Source organism: Pteronotus mesoamericanus, unplaced genomic scaffold (assembly GCF_021234165.1).
Source record: "Pteronotus mesoamericanus isolate MK-2021 breed Mesoamerican mustached bat unplaced genomic scaffold, CSHL_Meso_final scaffold_31, whole genome shotgun sequence".
NCBI classification, from domain to species: domain Eukaryota; kingdom Metazoa; phylum Chordata; class Mammalia; order Chiroptera; family Mormoopidae; genus Pteronotus; species Pteronotus mesoamericanus.
In genome coordinates this window covers 32110228-32131554 of record NW_026555312.1, presented here as the reverse complement: position 1 = coordinate 32131554, position 21327 = coordinate 32110228, and the positions used below count along the sequence as shown (strand labels likewise).

At 39.3% G+C, this 21327-nt stretch overlaps 1 pseudogene; it reads right to left on the bottom strand.

Annotated features, from left to right (window-relative positions):
* Window positions 1–600: 600 nt before the first annotated feature.
* On the bottom strand, window positions 601–20271 carry LOC129085591 (ubiquitin carboxyl-terminal hydrolase 28-like; annotated as a pseudogene).
* Between the last annotated feature and the right edge of the window lie 1056 nt (window positions 20272–21327).

Below are 21327 nucleotides of genomic sequence, written 5' to 3'. Positions count from 1 at the left end.
GCAGAGTTTTGTGGAAAGAGAAAGGAATCTTTTATTCAAACGGTATACAAAAGGCAAGAATTCCTTCTTTATTTCTTTCTTCTGTGCAGTATTCCTACCTTTTGTGACATGATGGTTGGAACAAGAGACTGTTATGTGAAGTTAAATAAACCAGTTGGTAAAAGACAACTACCATATGATCTCCTGGATAAGAGGACTATAATGTAAAAAATAAAGTAGCAAGCAAAACAGAACCAGAGACATGGAAACATGGAACATACTGAGAGTTGAACATACTGTCAGCTGAACATACTGTCAGCTGCCAGAGGGGAGCAATGGTGGAAAGAAGGGGAAGGAATTAGTTAAAGAACATGATGAACAACCCATGGACATGGACAACAGTTTGGGGATTGATTGTGGGTGGGGGAAGGGTTGGGCAGAGGAGAGCAAAGGGGGTAAAATTAGGAAAACTGTAATAGAATAAATAATAATAAAATAATAAAATAATTAATAGGGGTAAAAAGGATATAGAATTTGAAATAATGGCAAGTTTCTGCCATAAAGCCTGATTCCTCTGAGACACCCAAAGAAAAACACCTTGCCCCCCTCTGCCAGCTCAGTTCAAGTCTGCACTAGGAACTTCTTCTTCCCACAAAAAGTACTGTCTTTAAGAAATGCAGGTGGCTTAACTAGTTTCCAGTTGCTGCTTGGCCTGAAGAATCTTTCAGAATCTGTGTGTCCTGGTGTCCTACTCATGGTCAGCTGCCCTTTTCCTCTGGCCATTGCCCTCTGGTTCATCTGTGAGCCTGGCCCGTCAGCACCCAAAGAACACAGCTCTAGTTGCCAGTGCTGCAGCAGCTTCCCATGCTTTGGAGAGGCACCAGTAAAGATCCCAGACCACGTGGTCTCCAGGGCCTGCCTTCCCAGGTACTCAAGCTCTGAGCAGCCAGAAAAGGGGGGATAACAAAGAGAGTGGAATTTCCATACTCTCCATTTTATATAGTCCAGTCCCAAACCCTCTTCATGGCAGAAACACGTATGATGGTATTTCTCTCCATCATGCCGTGCTGCCCATTAGCCAGGGCAATTACTCATGGTCAGTCCTCAGTGTTTCCCAATCTCTACCCTATCTCTGGGGGTTGCAGCCTCTTTTGCTGCTCCTGGGGTCCCCACTCTCCTCTCTCTAGTGATCCAGCCAGACTTCCTCCATTTTAATACCCCCTTTAACACTTCTGGACTTTAATCTTACAAAGACAAAGGGGCAAAGGTCTTGTTCTTCAGTAGCTACTTTCTGCTCTCCAAGACAATAGTCCATAACCCCTGGTTTAGGGATCCCTAACAAAAGGGGTTCAGGGATGGAATCTTTATATGAGGAAGAAAGATCTTGCAAAATCCAGATCAGTTTGTTGTCCCTGGAAAGCGGTGTATGTGATGTCCAAAGGACGACATTGCTGGACAAGTTGGTAACCTTGCTGGAAGTGACAAATTTGGCAAAGGGGTTAGAAGGTATGATCAGAACCATAGAAATTAAATGAAAAGGCTAGGGACTAATTCTATAGTGCCCCCTATTAAGAAAGAGTGACTTCTCCAGAGGAAAGTGTGCAAGGTCTGTCACACCTGTCCAAAGCCCTATTGCCCATTATACTTAACTCAAATTAGGCTGAGGAGAATATTCTGAAATTTCCCCTTTAACACTTCTGGACCCTTTTTGTCTAAACCATTAGGGCAGAAAATGAAAACAATTTTAAAGTGAAGCTGATAGGCCACCTCATACTTCGCCAACTAAACCATTTTGTTCAGCCAAACTACTGAGTGTCAGGAGGTGGTGATGCAGACAGGCTTCCTAAGTAGGTCCTATACTCTGAAACAAAACACCGCGGTAAATGAGGTCATAGGCACCTCCCCTATGAAAACAGAAGGAAGAACAAACAGGCTAATTCACACAACAAATCACAAACCTGTCTCTGAGTCTGCGGGCCTATCTTTGGAGAAGAGGTCCAGTTGCAAGACCTTTGCTGGAATGATATGTAGTGACAATTTGACAAATCTTTCATGTCTGTAAATTAAATATCCCTGGTGATGTCATCAGTTGCAGAGGTAAACAAGTTTGGCTTCCAAGTAAAAGCAAAACTTTAAAGATAGTTAGCTGCACTACAGTCATATCCACAACTGAGGACTGATTTTCCTTGAAACCCAATTCCTCTCCCTAACATTACCCTCATTTTCATCAAAGAGACTGCCAATTTTTAATTTTGCCTCATCATTTTCATGAGTACAACATGAGCAGCAACTGATTACTAGGTTCTTTAAATATGCTCGCTAGAACTTACACAGGGAACCTTTACATTGACTGTTAGTTAGCCCTTCAGGGCACAGAAACCAAGCTATAGACCTGTCATCTGCCTTTGCCTGCAGTGCATATACCCTAAGTCCTTGAGGTTTCCATGTATCTTAGGGTTCCTCCTTGCCATCTTTCAGGAAAGCAACCTTCATTCTTTCCCTGGAAAGACTGCCATGGACCACATGACCAAACAAAGTACCAGGACATTAACTCAGTGGGCTTCCATTAGCTTTGAAAGTAAATCTCAGTTCCTCAATGCTTTCTGGTGACTTACAGAGTCCAGGCATGCCTCCTTCAGGCATCACATTCCAGTCAAAGTATTGATTATTAAAACTACAATTTGAACTTGTCTTATTGGTTTCATGTGAAGAAGCTTTATGTCATTACTCAGTCAATAAGAATGCTTAATTCTGTAGGAATCAGATAGGAAGAAAAATACAAAGCAAAAAGGAAAATCTTTGTCCTTCCAATATCTACCAAAACTCCATTTCCATGCCTTATGCTTTCCATTGTTTTCTTTCCAATTTAATATGAAGTTTTAATTCTTAAAAACCCTCAATTTCCATTCAGAATAGAAACAAAGACAAAGTTCCAGAAAAAAGAAAGGGGGAACTAATACTTGCCTTAGAATCTTGTTTCACACTAACCGATCCTAAGTCCAAATGGCCTGAAGCTCCAAAGGGAGAGACATTCTTTCACCTACCAATGTGCCAACTTTTCTCACAACAGAGACATGATAATTTCTGGTGTAAACAAAACAAAGGTCCCCAGAGCCCCCACAATATCCGAAGACAAGCATAGAACTAGAGTTGAGGTTCCTTTCCTTTCAAGTAAAACTCCCACAACCTTCTATACTCATTCAAATTTAGCCATAACTCACTTTCAATCCTTGTCCTTTTCAAGACTTGGAAGGTCCATACTCTCAGTATCAAGAAGCTAAAAGTCCCTAGATTTGCAAGCACATCCTATTCCTAGATGATAGATCCTGGAATACCTCACTCCAGGCTGAGTTGGTGAAGAATTCCATTTGAATCTTACAAGACTGCTCTTCTTTCCATTCCTCTACTTCCTGTTCAAATCTCCAATTATCTTTATGAATGTAATGCCTAAGTTCAACAGCTAAAGCTTCTAATTCTCCTAACATCTGATCTGTTTTACTCGGAGCTGCATCTGCATTAAAGTGGTGTAGCTTGTTGTTAATGAACATTAAAAAGTAAGCACTAACATTATCCAGGACTCCCTAGGAATCTCTTTCAAATTCTTTCCAGGAATATTTGGTAATAGAAATGTCATTATATTTCAGCCAGACTTGTTAGGGTTGTTTGTACATACAGGCACATAAGTGTCCAGCATTTGTATCATCCTTCATGAACAAGAACTCTGTGCAAATGATAAGGCACCTAACAAAACAGAGGATCATACTGCACTTGCTTAATAATCTGGTTAGTGCTTGCAATGCAATTTTTAAAAATTTGTATATCCTGTTCAGTCTCACTCCTCCACCTTAGCAAAGTTTATGTTCTCATGTGTGACTCTTCAAAAAGACCAGGATGACCAGGAAGATGTAAGGGGCTTATTCATTGTCATAGCCTGAGAAGGGCTTTCTTTACTTGTACTTTCTTTTAATGTCAGGTCAGAGACTGGGCAATGTACAAGAGAAGGTGGTACTGTCTTGTTGTGCCACTTTGAGACACAGAGCTTTCTGAGGCAGGTTTTGTACTAGCAAATTTAATAACATCAGCATGTCCAAAAGTGGGAAATGAGCTGGTCATGAGCCATGTGTCACATACCTTTCCAGTTTTTGCTGTAGGACTTTTACTTCAACTTCTGAATACACTCTCTCTTACTTCAAACAATCTCTTTGTTTCTGTACATGTAACCTGTCCATATAAGTGATCTGAGGAAATTCCAGTTTATTGTGAATTTTCTCTGGCTAATCAACTGACCGAGTGAACTCAAATCTTGAGAGTTCAAAGACTAATGCTGGAAGTAGTTTCATAAACCAGCATTCTTGTCTATATATACTTCACTGAATGATTGGAAGTAGCTCAATGTTACTTTCCACCACAGCCACTTTAAACATTTGTCTAAGTTATATGATAACTATTTACCTGAAGGAGATATTGGCCAAAAATCTCAATGTTACAAAAGAGATTTCTTTCACAAACTCTTTCTGTAAGGAAAGTGCCATAGAATAGCTGCATCATTGGATTTTCAGATTTGTTCCTGGGATTGCTAGATCAACATCTAGCTAGAATGTATTCTCTAGCCAATCCAAGAGCATGTGTGTAAATTCACTCCATTTTGTTGCTTTCCTCAGGTGATCAGAATGCTTCCTTTAAAACATCCAGGGCTCCTGAAGGGTAAACAAATTTGCAGTTTGATCCCATCATCAGAGCAAACAAGTACTCCACCTCTTGCATAAACATGATTTTTTTTTTTATTTTATGTGTGATCTGGACAATTTTCAAATACCATTTTGTGAAAGATTGTAGCTGAGGACAAGTGCTTCTAATTCAGGTAACTGAAAGACAGACTGAATAACAGCACTGAACCAACATGTATTGCCAACATTTTCCAAACTAAGTGGCCAACCATCAGTTTGCCTCCAGTCTTTGTGATTGGGATTTTCTTCCCAGACTTTATAGCATGTTCTCTTTGAGTGTTTAGTTTCTGCAGAGATTGCTTTGTGCACCCTATTAATATATCTTTCATCAGCTCGAACTCTGGAGGACTTCAGTAAACTCAAAGCAATGACAAACCTGAAGATTATCTTTGTTCTCATGAGTAAGGTCTATTAATTTTGTTAATACTTCTTTGTTGGCAGCACTTCCCACTACTTTAGGTGGTTCTGTAGCAACAGTTTCTTTGGTTCACAGGCCAGCACTGAGTCCACTTAGCTACACAAGCCAGGGCTATAGCAACAGTTTCTTGAATGTGATCCTTAACTTTTTCATCAGTGATAAGACTGAATGCCAAAATGATGTCATCATTACTAGCCTTCAGAGTTTCATGAAAGAAGGAAGGGTCCTGAATGCCCACACTCCCTCTTGGCTGATTTAACAGCATTTGGCAGATCCAGCTGTGGCAATCTGCTGCTCCAGCCATGTTGTCTTGCTGTAGCTCCACAGCCACTGTCAAGACACCCCTCTATGGGTCACTGGCCTTCTGGTACAGCTGCCAGCCCAGCCTTGCAGGAGGATCAGAAAGTGCAGGAGAAGTCCCTCTCCTGTCCTCCAACCCACTCTAGATAGGGATACACCCTGGCCACACTGGGTGCCCTGACAGGTCTTTGAGGGGGAAGCACCTTATTCATCATACAGGAGTGGGGTTATTGCTCTCTGGGCCATATTTCAGCAAAGAAGGTGGTGATGTGGGGCAGTATTCCTTCTATAAATCTTGTGTTCCAAGGTCAGGGCATTAACTAGATTTTCCTGTGTCTAATAATCAGGGAGGGATTTTGAGTCTATTTCCCTTCTCTACACCATCAAGCAAACCTCTGCCTCTGGTGAAACCCTATTATGCAAGAAGATAAACACCTTAACATAAAGGATCTCATCCCATATGCCTAACCATTGGAAAAGCAAATCTAATCATCTGAAGGTACAGCAATTCAGGGAATGATTTAGGTGTAACTTTTTCCTGCAATCCAAAGAATATGTAGACCACACAATGTTACAATAATAAACAGCTAGTTTAGACATTGAATGATGGTTGTACATGGTCTAATCTGCCAAAATTCATCCCAGTGAGCTCCCTCTAAAAGCCAAAACAGAACAACCTTTGATGGCCCAGACACACAGACACATAATTATAAATACAACAAGACCTTAGATTTGAAAAAATAAATTAAAATAAAATTTAGAAAAAAGACCTTAGGAAAGCTGGGAACATACAAACAAAAACTGATACCATGACTCCACTATTCCAACAAACGCTGACATAAGTTTTCTGTCAACCAACCTCATGAACGATGGTCCCCAAGCAATGGCCTCCCCAAAATTCAGCCACTCTTCCCTGGACCCTGGTTCATGACCCCAAAACTCAGGTGACCCTCCCTCCTACTTAGACCCTGTTCCCTTCCCAGACCCATTTCCTTCCTACCTGCCAGGCGTGTTTAATTGGCCAATGCCTCTGGCAGGCATGCAGAGAAATTCCCAGCAACTGGGAAACCCTACAGTTCCACTTCTTGGGGGTCAACTTGACACAAGCAGCTAGGAACACACATTGGGTGCCATTATTGTAACCAAACAACCACTGGGGTCCTATCACTTGCTCCCAACAGGCAAAAACTCTGGAGGCAGAGCTAGGTGAAAAGGGAAGCAATTTTTTTATTCAAAGGCTATACAGTTTGAAATAATGGCAGGTTTCTGCCTCAAAACCCATTTCTTCTAAGAAATCCAAAGAAAATCACCCTGCCAACCTCTGTTTGCTCAGTTCAAGTTTGCACCTCTTCTCCCACCCAAAAGTACCATCCTTTAAGAAATGCAGGTGACTTAGCTGGTTTCCAGTCACTGTTTGACTTCAGGCATCTCTTGATGTCTGTGTATCTGGGTGTCCTACTCAGAGTGTGCTGCCCTCTTTCTCTGACTGCTGCCCTCCAGTTTGTCTGTATGCCTTTCTGGGCAACACAGGTCCAGCACAGCCACAGTCACCAGTGCCACAGTGGCTTTCCACATTGGGGATGTGTACTGGGAATGTTCCCAGACCATATGGTCTCCAGGGCCTGTGGCCCAGAGACTAGAGCTTCCAGAAGCTGAGAAAGAGGAGAGAACAAAGAGGGCAACGTTTCTGCACTCTCCACTTTATATAGACTGGCCCCAATATCTTCTGTGTGATTGAAGCATGTAGGAAGGTATTTCCACGGTCACACCTTGCTGCCCGGTTACTGCAAAAACTGCTCAGTGTGGTCCTCAGAGCTTCCCCACCCCTTTCCTGCCTTGGGGTAGAGTGCAGCCTATTGCAGTGTTCCTCTCACCTCTGCCCCCACTCACCTCTGCCTAGCAATCTGGCCAGATCCCCCTCCTTGTTACACACTGGTCTGTCCTCTCCATGTGCCATGTGACCTTAGCAGTCATGTGGCCCATGGCCTCCAGGAGAGAGTCTCTCTCTCTTTCAGTGACCTGGTGAGGCATTCACCAGTGATTGTCTGCACTCCTTTTTGGGAACATGCAAACTTGTGGCCCTAGAAGCTGCATGGCATGGTCATGCTGGTTCCCCATGCAACCTCCAAGAGGGAGCCTGAAGCCAGACAGCAGCTGGGAACAAGCTAAGCTATGTGAATGATCACTCAGCAGCCACCTTGGGCTTCATTGAATGGTACTTAAAAATGGAAAGGGAAATCTGGGCACTACCCTTGTTCTGATATTACTGAGGATGGCTGGGTTTTGTCTTGGCTTTGCAGAGATGAGCTTTGAGATGGGAGTCCCCTATTATCCAGCATGGAGCAGCATCCAAATAAAACCTTTTAATTTTCCCATCAGCACCCATTCATGACTTTGGCTGTTGTGGCAACAGGTAGCCAAACCCATTTTCTTTTTTGTTTAGTAATAATACTCCCACTGTTCTTTTAGTTAAGGCCATGAAGAAAATTATTGTAGGATCCCCTTTAACCATCTTTGTACCCCATTCAGTACAAGCTTTCCTGAATCCTCATCACACTCAACCTTTTCCAGTCAGTGCCTCACCTTCTATGAAGTCCTTTTTCAACTGCTACTCACACAACTATTTCACATTATATAAACTTTAACCCTGTTACTCTCCCCTCTCCATTACCAATGAAACCTCTCATGAAGGCTCAACACTGACAGATCACCTCCTGAGCCTTTGTGATGATCTGCAAGAAACACTTGAGAGTGACACCAACTACTAATGGTTCACTGATGGTTCTTCTTTAAAGGGTCACAATGGCAATATCAACACTTTTTGAGGTAATTAAAGTAGTATCTTTGTCTTTCATTACTGTGCCCTAAAACCAAGTGGTATGTGTTCGCAGAGCCTGAACCCTTGCCAAGGGCAAGATTGCCAACATTTATACTCACAGTAGGTATATTTTTGAAGTAATTATTTTGTGATGTTGGAATAATATGGCTTCTTTACTTCCAATGAAAGTAGAATTAAAAATGGCTCATATGTACAGAAATTATTGGATGCTATACTTTTATATGCTGCTTTAGATATTATTAAGACCTCAGGGTATTATAAACTTAAATCTCTGGAAGCTAAGGGAAATCATCTTACTGATACTTCTGCAAGGGATGTTGCCTTTAAGGGAACCAAGGGCAGTCAAAACTCTGTCATGGTCCACAGGCACATTTCCCCAAATGATAGCTTAGAAATCCTAGGTGGTAAAGCCCAAAAATTGACCTCAAAGATTGGAACTCCAACAATTATTGATTTGATAAAAAATAATAAAGCTGTTGTTTAAGCCAAATAACAACCTATACCCCCCAGAAACTCTACAATTCCCCATAATGATGTAAAGGAGGGGAAGGGACTAGACAACATGTATGAATGACCCATGGACATACTTGACTTGGGAATTGACTGTGGGAGTACAGTGTGGGGGAGGGATGGGTGGAGGGGGATAGAGGGGTAAAAATTGAGACAACTGGAATAGAATAAACATGATTTATAAATTTAAAAAATAAGATAAAATGAAGAAATCAAAAATAAGAAAGAAATAATCTGTCCACCTAGGAGATTATTATGTGATAACCTAACACTTTCATTTTATTTTTATTGTCATTCAATTACAGTTGTCTCCATTTTACCCCCACTATTCCCTTCTTCCCACCCATCCCCACCTCACACCCTCTACCCCCTACCCCCTTTGGCTTTGTCCCTTCCTCTTTTACACATGTTCCTTGATGGACCTTCCGCTATTTCCCCCAATTATCCCTCTCCCCCGTCCCCTCTGGTTGCTGTCAGCTAGTCCTTATTTCCATGTTTCTAGTTCTATTTTGCTTGCTTGTTTGTTTTCTTGATTAAGTTCTACTTTTAGGTGAGATTATATGGTATTTGTCTTTCACCCCCTGGTTTATTTCACGTAACATAGTGCTCTCCAGTTCCATCCATGCTGTAGTGAAGGGTAATAGCTCTTTCTTTCTTTCTTTTTTAATTAATTTATTTTTTCAAATACATTTGTCTCTGCCTACCCCTCACCACTTTCCCTTGCCCCCTCCCTCAACTCTTCCCCTTTGGTTTTGTCCATGAGTCCTTGCTATATGTTCCTTGACTTGCTCTTTCCCTTCCTTTTCCCCCACCCCCCTCCCTCCTTCCCTCTTGTCTCTGTTGGTTTCTTTTCCTTACAGTGTTGCTGGTCTTATTTTCCTTGCATCTTTGTATTGTTGGTTAGGTTCCACTTACAGATGAGATCATATGGTATTTGTCAGGATGGCCGAGTGGTCTAAGGCACCAGACTCAAGCTCCCGCTTCCATTTCTTTGTGGCTTCCTTTATTTCTTTCTTCAGTGCTGTGTAGTTTTCTGAGTACAGGACTTTCACCTTCTGGTTAGGTTTATTCCCCTGATCTCGATTCTTATATTTCATTGTTAGTATACAAAAATCCCTTTGATTTCTGAATATTGATTTTGTACCCTGCTGTTTTGCTAATTTTATTTATTAGGTTGAGTAGATTTTTTGGTGGGGTCTATGGGGTTTTCTATGTACACTATCATATCTGCAAACAGTGACAGTTTTAATTCCTCCTTTCCAATTTGGATGCCTTTTATTTCTTTTTCTTGTCTGATCACTGTGGCTAGGAATTCCAATACTATGTTGAATAGAAGTGGTGAAACCGGACATCCTTGTCTTGTTACTAATCTTACAAGGAAAGTTTTAATTTTTTGTCTGTTGAGTATGATGTTGGCTGTAGGTTTCTTGTATATGGCCCTTATTATGTTGAGGTTGCTCTCTTTACTCCCACTTAGCTGTTTTATTTTTCATAAATGGATGCTGTACCTTATTAAATGTTTTTTCTGTATCTATTAATATGATCATGAGGTTTTTGTCTTTCCTTTTTTTATGTGTTATATTATGTTTATTGATTTGTGAATATTCTACCATCCTTGCATCCCTTGGATGAATCCCACTTGATCATGGTGTATGATGTTTGTCACCTATTGCTGGATGCATTTTGCCAATATTTTGTAGAGGATTTTATTGTCTATATTCATCAGCAACATTGGCCTGTAGTTCTCTTTCTTTGTTGTGTCTTTATCTGGTTTTGGGATTAGGATGATGCTGACCTCATAAAAAGAGTTTGGGAGGCTTTTCTGTTCTTGGATTTTTTTGAGTAGTCTGAGGAGGATGAGTTTTAGCTCTTCCTTAAACATTTTTTAAATATTATCTTGTGAATCCATCTGGTCCAGGGTTTTTGTGTGCTGGGACTTTTTTGATTACTGCTTCAATTTCACCGGCTTTTATCAGTCTGTTCAGTATTTCTGCTTCTTCTTGATCCAGTGTTGGAAAATTATATTTTTTGAGAACTTTGTCTATTTCACCCAGGTTTTCAAATTTCTTGGCATATAATTGTTCATAGTAATTTCTTACAATCCTTTGTATTTCTGTGGTATCAGTTGTAATCTCTCTTCTTTCATTTCTGATTTTATTTATTTGGGTCCTTTTTTTCTTCTTTTTGTTCATCTTTTTTGTTCATATTTTCAAAGAACCTGTTCCTGGATTTGTTGATCTTTTGAATTGTTCTTTTAGTTTCTATGTCATTTAAGTCTTCTCTGAACTTGGTATGTCTTTTCTTCTACTTACTCTGGACTTTGTTTGTTGTTGTTCCTCCATTTCTCATAGATGTAGGGTTAGGTTGTTTATTTGAAATGTTTCTATCTTTTTTAGGCAGGGCTGCATCACTATGAACTTCCCTCTCAGGACTGCCTTTGCTTTGTCCCATAAGTTTTTGACTGTTGTGTGTTTGATTTCATTTGTTTCCAGAAACATTTTGAATTCTTCTTTGATCTCATTATTGACCTAGTCATTGTTTAATAGCACGCTAATCCATCTCTATGAATTTGAGCATTATTGAGTTTTTTCCTTGTGGTAGGTTTCTAGTTTCAAGTCTTTGTGGTCTGAGAAAATTCTTGATATGATTTCAATTTTCTTGAATTTGTTGATGCTTGTTTTGTGTATTATCATGTGATCTGTCTTGAAACTCTTCCATGTGCATTTGAAAAGAATGTTCATTTTGCCTCTTTTGAATGAAAGGTTCTATTTATATCAGTTAAGTCCATTTGATTTAATGCATTGTTCAGTGCCACAATGTCTTTGTTGATATTTTGTTTGGATGACCTATCTATTTTTGAGTGGGGTGTTAAAATCCCCTAGTATAAGTATGTTGCTATCTAGATCCTTCTTGAAGCTCCTCCATGATTTTCCTTACATATATGGGTGCTCCTATGTTTGTTTCATATATATTTAAAATGTTTATGTTTTCTTGATGGATTTTTCCCTTGAATGTTATGAGGTATCCTTCAGTGTCTCTCTTTATGGTTTTTGTTTTGAAGTCTATTTTGTCTGATATAAATATTGCTACCCTGGATTTTTTCCTGTCCATTTGTTTGGAATATTTTTTCCAACCCTTCATTTTCAGTCTGTGTAGGTCTTTTTTTTTTTTTTTTTTTTTTTTTTTTTTGAGGTGGGTCTCTTGTAAGCAGCATATGTGTGGGTCATATTTTATTATCCATTCAGCTACTCTATGTTTTTTTATTGAAGCATTTAATCCATTTACATTTAATGTTATTACTGATACGTACTTATTCACTGACATTTCTTCCTTTTGTAGTTGTGTTCCTCTCTCTCTCTCTCTCAGTCTTTTCCTTCATTGTCTTAAAGCAGTCCTTTTAGTATTTCTTGCAATGCTGGTTTGGTCAAGCTATATTCTTTTAGGTTTCTTTTGTCTGTGATGCTCCTTACTGCACCTTCCATTCTGAAAGAGAGGCTTGCTATCTAGAGTAATCTTGTTTGCAGGTTTTTGCTTTTCATTACTTGGAATATATCTTCCTATTCCCTTTGGCTTATAGTGTTTTTGTTGAGAAATCAGCTGCTAGCTTTATTTTAGCTCCTTTGTATGTTACTATCTGTTTCTCCCTTGCTGCTTTTTAGAGTCTCTCATTGTCTTAAAAATTTGACATTTTAATTAAGATAGTCTTGGGGCAGGCCTCTTTGGGCTGACCTTGATTAGGACCCTCTGTGCTTCCTGAACTTGTGTGGTTTCTCTCCTCTCCAGGTTTGGAAAGTTTTCTGTCATTATTTTTTCAAACAAGGTTTCTAGCCCTTGTTCCTTTTCTTCTCCTTCTGGTATTCCTTTGATTCAAATATTGTTGTGTTTCATGTTGTCTTGCAGTTCTTTTAACTATCTTCATATTTTTTTGTTTAGCCTTTTTTTCAGGCTGCTGCTGTTCCTGCGTATTCTTTCTACCTTGCCTTCCAGCTCACTAATTAGGTCCTTTGCTTTATCCAGCCTGCTTTTAACTCCTTCTAGTGTGTTTTTTTTATTTCCAAAGTTGTGTTATTCATTTCTTCCTAGTTCTTGTTTATAGTTTATTTTTCCTTTTTCATATTGTTGCAGCTCTCATCCAGTTCCTTGTAGTTTTCTGTGAGATCCTTGAGCATCCTTATAACCATTCTTTTGAATTCTATATCTTATAGTTTGCTTGCTTCCATTTCACTTAGGTCTTTTAGTGGTGAGTCTTCCATTCTTTTTGTTTGGAGGTTTTTTCTCTGTTTCCCCATTTTAGGTGACTCTTTTTGTTTGTTTCTGTGATTCCTGATGCTCTGCTTTGCCAACTGTCTTTGTAGGGTTGATTTTTGTGGTAGGAGTTCTGTGAGACTTGGTGGTGTGGTCTCTTTGATTTCCTTGCCTGGATGCTCTAGGGTTGCCCTTTTTCCATTTGTGTGAGCTATCTTGTACTTGGGTTTTACCTGTTGGCGGCTCCTTTGTTGGTGGGGTCTCTCCTCCAGTGGGTTTATTGGTATTCACAACTCCCACCTTGTCTTGTATGGGATCAGGGGCAGGGCTAAGGCAAAATGGTTTGAGACAGTGAGAGAGTATTCTATGGGATTTAAAGTACCAACACATAGAGAAAAAATAGGCAATCCTTTAGAGAAGTATGGCAATAACCATGATATTTCACTCAACTAGCCACTTTTTATAAAAGGTGGAAAAGAGATAAGACTTTTATTAGAGGAGTATAAGAATGTGAGCTGACATGAGAAAGCAGAGCACTTATGAGAGGGTAGATAGTGAGATATAATGAGAGTAAGACATAGAAACTTGACATAGTGTGCAAGAGGATAAAGTTAACCACAACAGTAATAAAGCTCAGGATGATGGTGAAACAGACCAAGACCAGGGAAAGGTGCTGTGTAGAGCTTGGAACAATAATAATATGACAAGGAATATATAACCTGAATAAAGAGAATAAGTAAAAGACAAAGAATAGTGTTATTGGAATATAAGTGAAGCAGAAGAAGAAAAATTAAAATGCAATATGAAAGGGAGAACAAAGAAAACCAGCCAAACACTGAAATCAAACAAACAAAACAAAGAAAACTAAACAGAAAGAAGGGAAATAACAAAATTAAAAAATAACAAAAAATAAATAAAATGCAAATTCTGAAGGACAGCAAAGTGAAATTTGTCTCAGTTGTTGGAGTTAGCCTTCTGATCTCTCTCTGGATCTGTTTGGTTCTTTCATAGCTCCAGGTCTTATTGTCTTACACTTGCACAAAAAAAAAAAAAAAGCCTCCTGTTGACTTTAAGCCCACCAATTGGGATCTGCTGGTCTTCTTAGATGCTGTAGGCAGAGAAGGGATGGACTCTTTTTTCCTTTCCTGTGGTTTTGCGAGGATGGGTGCCCAGTCTGGGCTACAATATTGACAGGTTCCCAGCCTCCAGCCCAAGACTTCAGAGTGCTGCGTGGCCCACACTGTCTATATGCACCAGGCTAGAGCTTTTAATCCACCTCGATATGCAACCGTTTGATTAGTTTGTGAGGTGCACTGAGTGAGAGCAACTCGCACTCTTCCTCCTTCCTCTTTGCTGGCCTGGGCACTGCCAGTGCACAAAGCCCTTTAGAGCAATTTATTTCTCCTATTAAATTAAATCTCTCTGGAGACTGCTACCTCTTGGAGCACCTGTTGCCTCTCTTTGATCAATCTGTGAGGCACCCTGATTTGGTACAAATCACACGCCTCCTCCTCCCTCTTCACTGGCCTGGCCTATGTGGTGAGAGGTCCTTGCATAGCAGCTGAAAGCCTTTTATTGAGTGAATTCCCCTTGGTTGCAGGTGGCCTTTCTTAAAAAATGCACAGCTTTTCACACAGCCCAACTCTCTAACCAGTCCTAGGACTATATGGGTCATGGTCAGTCATGGCTGTCTTCAGGTGTCACCCGGATCCCCAGTTTCTCTGGTACTGTCCCAATCAGTGACCACCAGAGATCTCCACCTTCCGTGTGTCTCCTAGTGTGTCTTTATACCCACAGCAACTTCAAGCATCCAGGTCTCTTCTGTTGTGGGTCTGTGGCCTTTGTACTCTGGGAGGGAGAGAGCTGCCAAGTTACTATCATGGATCCAGCTCTCCTCCAAAGCTCCTACAGAAGACTCAGTCCCTGGAGAAGGGCCCAGGCATCTTCCTGTAGGTCTAAAAAATTTCCTTATCCTCTGTTTTTAAATGTCCTCTGCAATCTTTGTCTTCCCAACTTCACATCAGCTGGGATTCTTTTGCCTGTTCACTCTGTTCTTCAGAGATCAGCTAGGTGTCTCAGATGGGTACCCGAGCAAGTTGGTTCAGCTCTCACCTACCTTGCTGTCATCTTCCAAACTCTCAATGACTTAAAAATTTTAGGTGTTGGAGTATGTGGCTCCTAAAGACTTGAGAATCCATCATCAAGAGGTAATTTGTGAGATACGATTTGAGTATTATTATGCTGTTTTACTAAGGACATGAACTTTGAATTTAGAAGTACTTGAATTTGAAGCTTTATTCTATTACTTACTAGATTTGCTTTGAGTCTCAATTTCCTTATAGTTGAACTATAGATACTACTATATCATATATAATTAAAGGTAAAGTTGGATGCAGAGTAGGTATGCAATACATTTTTGTTTCTTTTTGTATATTACATACAAATACATAAGTTCCAAACCAGCAACATCATGTTAACTCAAGTGAGATGCTAAGAACAAAATAATCTTTAAAACTCAAAACAAGTTAAGGTGTTTTGTTTGTTTTGCTTTGATGATGATAGTGGTTGTTCTGTTTGTTTGTTTCTTAGATTTCTAGATAGGTTTTTAGTTGCATGTCATATTTTCTCTTCTGATTAATGAAGCTTATAAATATCTGCTAAACATCTAGACAGATTTGTCTTTGTTCAGACAGCTGTCTCTCTTTTCTGCCCACCTTTTAGGGACAGATCATGGTGTTTTCCTGATCAATCTCATTTATGCTAGTTTTGTTCTACATGTGACCTTGACAGTCATGGATGGATATTTGATGGGCTACTTTCCCTAGACAGCTGAGGCTAAGAAAGTCTAGAACCTGTAACCCACCTTGACCAGTATGCTGGGCAAAATGTTGGAGGGCATTCTCAGCTGCATGCCTACTTGCATGGTTGGTGCAGATGGGAAGACCAAGGAAACATGGGGCTAATAAGGTTGACCAGGAAAACACTCACAGGTGGGAAGCAGGAGGGAGGCCCAAAATAGTAAATTCTGGCAAAGAAAAATCAAAAAGATAAAAATAAGAGGAGTCTCAAGAAGACTATGATCATTAAACATTGAAACAAGATATTTCAAAGTCCCCTTCATAATACTGGATTTTAGTTCATGTCCATGGGATAGGTGTTGGGAAGGGATCACTAGTACATTGCTAAGACATAGAGGCAACAAGAGGACGTCCAGGTTCTGAGACTTAAATATAGAATCTGATTTGGAGGTATAATAATGTTCATTTAAGGACTGTCTATTAAAAGTGAAAGAAAATGATTGGTTAGTTGACCAAGTTGCCAGGTGTTCTAGTTTCTATCTCTCTCTGGTCACCATTGACTTGTAGTCAGTGAGGTATATCATTCCAAAAAAAGAAAAAACTACTTAATATCTCTCTCTCTCTCTCTCTCTCTCTCCTTCCTCCATCCCCGCCCCTTGATTGTGCAGTAATCTGAAACCAGAGACTATGTCTTATCCTTTAAATAATGACCACCTACTAAGTGACCAGTAAATATTTGTTGTTTTATTAGTACTGAATTGTGGCTAAATTTCAGCCTAATTCTCTGTGTGTAACCACATTCCGTTTTTCCTGTGGGCTATTTTTATTCTCAAAATGTATTTGTTAGATCAAACACTAAAGTAAAAAGTTGTGAATCTTTCATAAAATGGCATAGAAGTAAAAATAAAATTCTCTTGAAATTTTCTCCTAAAATAGGAGCAGTTTCATCTTTGGGAAAGTTTTGAAGCAGTTTTCTTTAACTAGGGAAGTCTATTTTTCTAAGTGTACCAGTTCCATTATGGGCAAATCACTATTTACACAAAGTTGCTTAGAAATACATATATACACATATACATATGGCTAACTAGCACAGCAGAAAAGAAAGAAAAAAATGATTCTGTATCATTCTAGACATTCTTGTTCTTTGTGCTGTTAATGACTACTACCTGCAGCCCCAGTTCAGCATTTGTTGGTCCATTTCTATGCTTTCTAGAAGTTGCTACTTAGCTCTGGGAGCAAAATGCCTCAAAGTCAGACAACAGCCAATTCCCCAAGACAAGCAAAATGGTTGTCTGCAGAAGAGTTCTGACAACAGGAGGTTCAGAGACATTCTGGTGGGACAGGCTGGGGCAGCCATGAGTGCAGAATTCAGTAGAAAACTGTAAGATGCCTTCCTCTCATTACAGCACCTTATTCCAAAGCAAGGCCAATTTATCTTGCATGATTCTTCATAAAAGAAAGCAAGAATTGTCCTATACGGTGCTTGTAAGACATAGCCAGCTCAGAGCAATGTGCTTAAGAATATAGTCCCTAAATGTCTTGAATAATCACAAATTATAAAATATTAAGATAAAAATTATAAATAGGCAAAAGCTATTAACTAGGTAGCCTTGCAGACAGAGATACAGGCCAAACACATTTCCATTTTTTCTTGTCATCCTGCTAACATAGAAAAGATGTATATCATTTGCAAATGGGCTGTTAACCTCAGTCTTCTGGGAGACTTTGTACCAAGCACTCTTCTCCCAGTCCACATTATGCCTCCAAAGCTGTGAACTGCATGAGCATTCCTAGCACTTGAGGACCAGTGTCTCAGCATGAGGACACAGACTGGAGTGATCGGGGAGACAAGTGACAGAAATCTAAAGGGGGGCTGAGCACCCAGTACTGGGTGGTGCTGGTGACAAGTTACAGCTTCCTTTGGCTTTGGTTTTCTTTTTCATATAGATTATTTCTTGATTCCTTGCTGGGTGTAGGTCCACACTTATGTTTTAAAATGTTGAGTCCTTCTTAAATAAAGTAAATGGTGAGTATCATTACCCTCCAAGAGACAGCTAGCTGACCTGTCTTTAAGGCCCAATCTCATAATCCTCAAGAGTTGATAAACAAACTCCATGTGGACATAGAGCTTGAAAGAAGGACATATGGAAAAGGACAAAGGACCTCAGAATGAGAGCAACTTACATTCAGTGACACAGGATTTAGGATAAATTAGGAAGTTTGCAGTTAGGGAGTAATTTCCAGGAAATAATAAGTAGCTTAAGAAATCAATATGTTATTTGGCTTTTTTCTACAACTACTTAGTTAGGTCCACTTCCATTTATCACCTTATTTTTAAAGCTTGTTAAGACAAATTAGAAATTCGGAAAACTAAGACGAAAATTGGGCACTTTAACTTTTGACCTTTGATCATAAGATACATAATTGTTTGTGATTCTACAATAGTTAAAACATAATTGGTTCATAATTATCACAACATACATAGATGGTTTTCTGCTCTTTACCTATTGATTTCTTTCAGTAACATAGTAATAACCTTTAGCAGGTATTGATATGTACTTAACTTTACCAGATCTTGAAACAGATACCCACTACTACTAAACCTGTTTCAGTGTTGCTGATTTAACAGCAATATTTACATTATTGCATTACCTTGTTACTTGAAATTAACATTGGAATGACAACAGCAGAATTGTTTGTTAAAAGCAGATTATTGGGCACTGCCTCTTACCTCTTGGAATTCTGATTTACATTATTTGAGATCCATTGCCCTCATCTACAATATTCTACTCTCAGGTGAAGAACAACTTGAACCATGTTGACCTTCAGGAACAATGTTCGTGAATTGTGAACTTCATCATGTTGATTTTGATTTCAAAACAAAGCAAATATCACCTAGTTGTACAGTTAGCAAAGTGAGAGCTATGCTTTGTATGAAATGTACTAATTAGATGCTATCTGTGAAGTATTTATGAAAGTAGTTTCACTCTAGTAATTATTTCATTTTTTATTTTATTTTTTTAATTTATTTTCTTTATTTTTTCAAATACATTTGTCTCTGCCTTCCCCCCACCACCTTCCCCTGCCCCCTCCCCGCCTCCCTCCCTCAATCCTTCCCCTTTGGTTTTGTCCATGAGACCTTGCTACACTTCCCTGCCCCTCCCATTCCCTTCCTTTCCCCCCGTCCCCCGCTCCCTCCATCCCTCTTGTCTCTGTTTGTTTCTTTTCCTTTCAGTGTTGTTGGTCTTGTTTTCCTTGCATCTCTGTATTGTTGGTTAGGTTCCGCTTAAAATCAACTGTTTTGTACACATAATAACTAAGGTATTAGAGATCTAAAAATTACGATAGAACTGCTTGAGCTATTATAATTGGCTTCTCTTTGGTATCCCAGATTGTCTTTATCCCAGACCTGTGGATAAGATATAATTTCATTGCAAATAGCTATGCTGTTTCTCAGGGTATGGTGGTTAGATGTATGCATGAAGGAATCAATTGGTTTAGCTTGAGTCTAATTAATTTAGACTCCATGATCCATCTCAACAGCCCAAATATCCACCCAAATTGCTTTATGTTTCTTCCTCCAATCTCAGTTTGTGGTCAACTTGATTTGTCTTCCAACTCTTCCCTTTATTTACATCACTAGGAATTTAATCATGCTTTTTCCAAGACTTTCCTGTTAATGTAAATTATAACTGTTCTATCCTAGAGTAAACATTGTTCTCTTCTGAGTCTGTCAGATTTATTATCTATAACCTATACTATTGTGTTGGAATTTAATTATATTTTGATTCATTATATCCCTTGTATTGTCGTTTAACTTTTTAACATTCTATACACTCTTACTGCAGAAATCATATGTTCTACTTTGTTTTACCCCAAAGCCAATTGCACAGCATGTAGAACATACAAAATACATATTGTTAAATGACTGTACACTGTTTTACCTCTACAAATTACAACTCAATTATGGAAGACTGAAAGCATTTAAGCACACTATTTAGTTTTGTAAATCAGTAGGATTTTATGAAATATAAAAAAAGTCATACTCATGAATGTTTTTAGAAATTTGAAATGGTTAGTTTCTTTAGAAATCATGAAAATGCTTTTTATTGGCTTGTGTATTTACATATTTTGTAAACATGTGTAGAGGGTGCAGACTTACTCATCAAGAAGAATATTCTTTTCCTCTGTAAGATAGCACATGTCACAGTGTGCGGCAGCTATAGGGGGCACGCCTCCACTGGGGAGTGCTGCAGAGAGCACAGCCCTCCCTGAACCTGAGGGAAACCAGCTGAGGCCAGGTGAGGTGGGAGCAGGGCTCTGAAACCCATAGAGCCTATCCCGGGGGATAAGAGGGACAAACTCAAAATGTCGCCAACACTTCTCTATTTGCTGGGAGAGCAGACAGGGCCCTTCCCTCTTGCCAGAGAAGGCCATGGCACATCCATGATCCATGATTCCTATCCATGATATGGTATGTGCTTCCATTTATTTGTGTCTTCCTTAATTCTTTATTCAGTGTTGTATAGTTTTCTGCACACATCTTTTACCTCCTTGCTTAAGTTTAGTCCTAGCCACTTTATTTTTCTAGTTGCTATAGCAAAGGGGATTTTTTTCCAGATTCCTGAATCTGATACTTCATTTTTATATACAAAAATGCTTTCAACTTCTGAATATTGACTTTGTATCCTGCTGTTTTGACAAATTCACTTATTAGGTCAAGTAGTTTTTTGGTGGTCTATGGGGTTTTCCATATACACTATCATGTCATCTACAAACAATGGTAGTTTTACTTCCTCCTTTCCAATTTGGATGCCTTTTCTTTTTCTTGTCTGTTCGGAGCAACTATGGCATCAATACTATGTTGATTAGAAGGGGTGAAAGCAGACATCCTTACTTTTTCCCAATCTTAGTGGAAAACCTTTTAGTTTTTGTTCATTGAGCATGAGGTTGGCAGTAGGGTTTTCATATTTTGCCTTTGTTATATTGAGGAATGCCCCCTTTATTCCCTCTCTGTTGAGTGTTTTTTATCATATATGGGTGCTGTACCTTATCAAATGCTTTTTCTGCACCTATTGAGATGATCATGTAATTTTTGTCTTTCCTTTTGTTTCTGTGATGTATCATGTTTATTGATTTGTGACTACTGAACCATCCTTGCATCCCTGGGATGAACTCCATTTGATCATGGTTGATGATCTTTTTAATGTATTGCTGGATGCAGGTTGAAAATATTTTGTTGAGGATTTTAGCGTCTATGTTCATCAGTGATATTGGCCTGATGTTTTCTTTCTTTCTTGTGTCTTTATCTGGTTTTGGGGTGAGGATGATGCTGGCCTCATAAAAAGAGTTTGGGAATATTCTATCTTCTTGGAATTTTTGGAATAATCTGAGAAAGACAGAGGTTAACTCTTCCTTAAATGCTTTGTAATATTCTCCTGTGAAACCCTACAGTCCAGGGCTTTCTTGTGCATGGAGTTTTTTGATGAACGTTTCAAATTGACCAGCTGT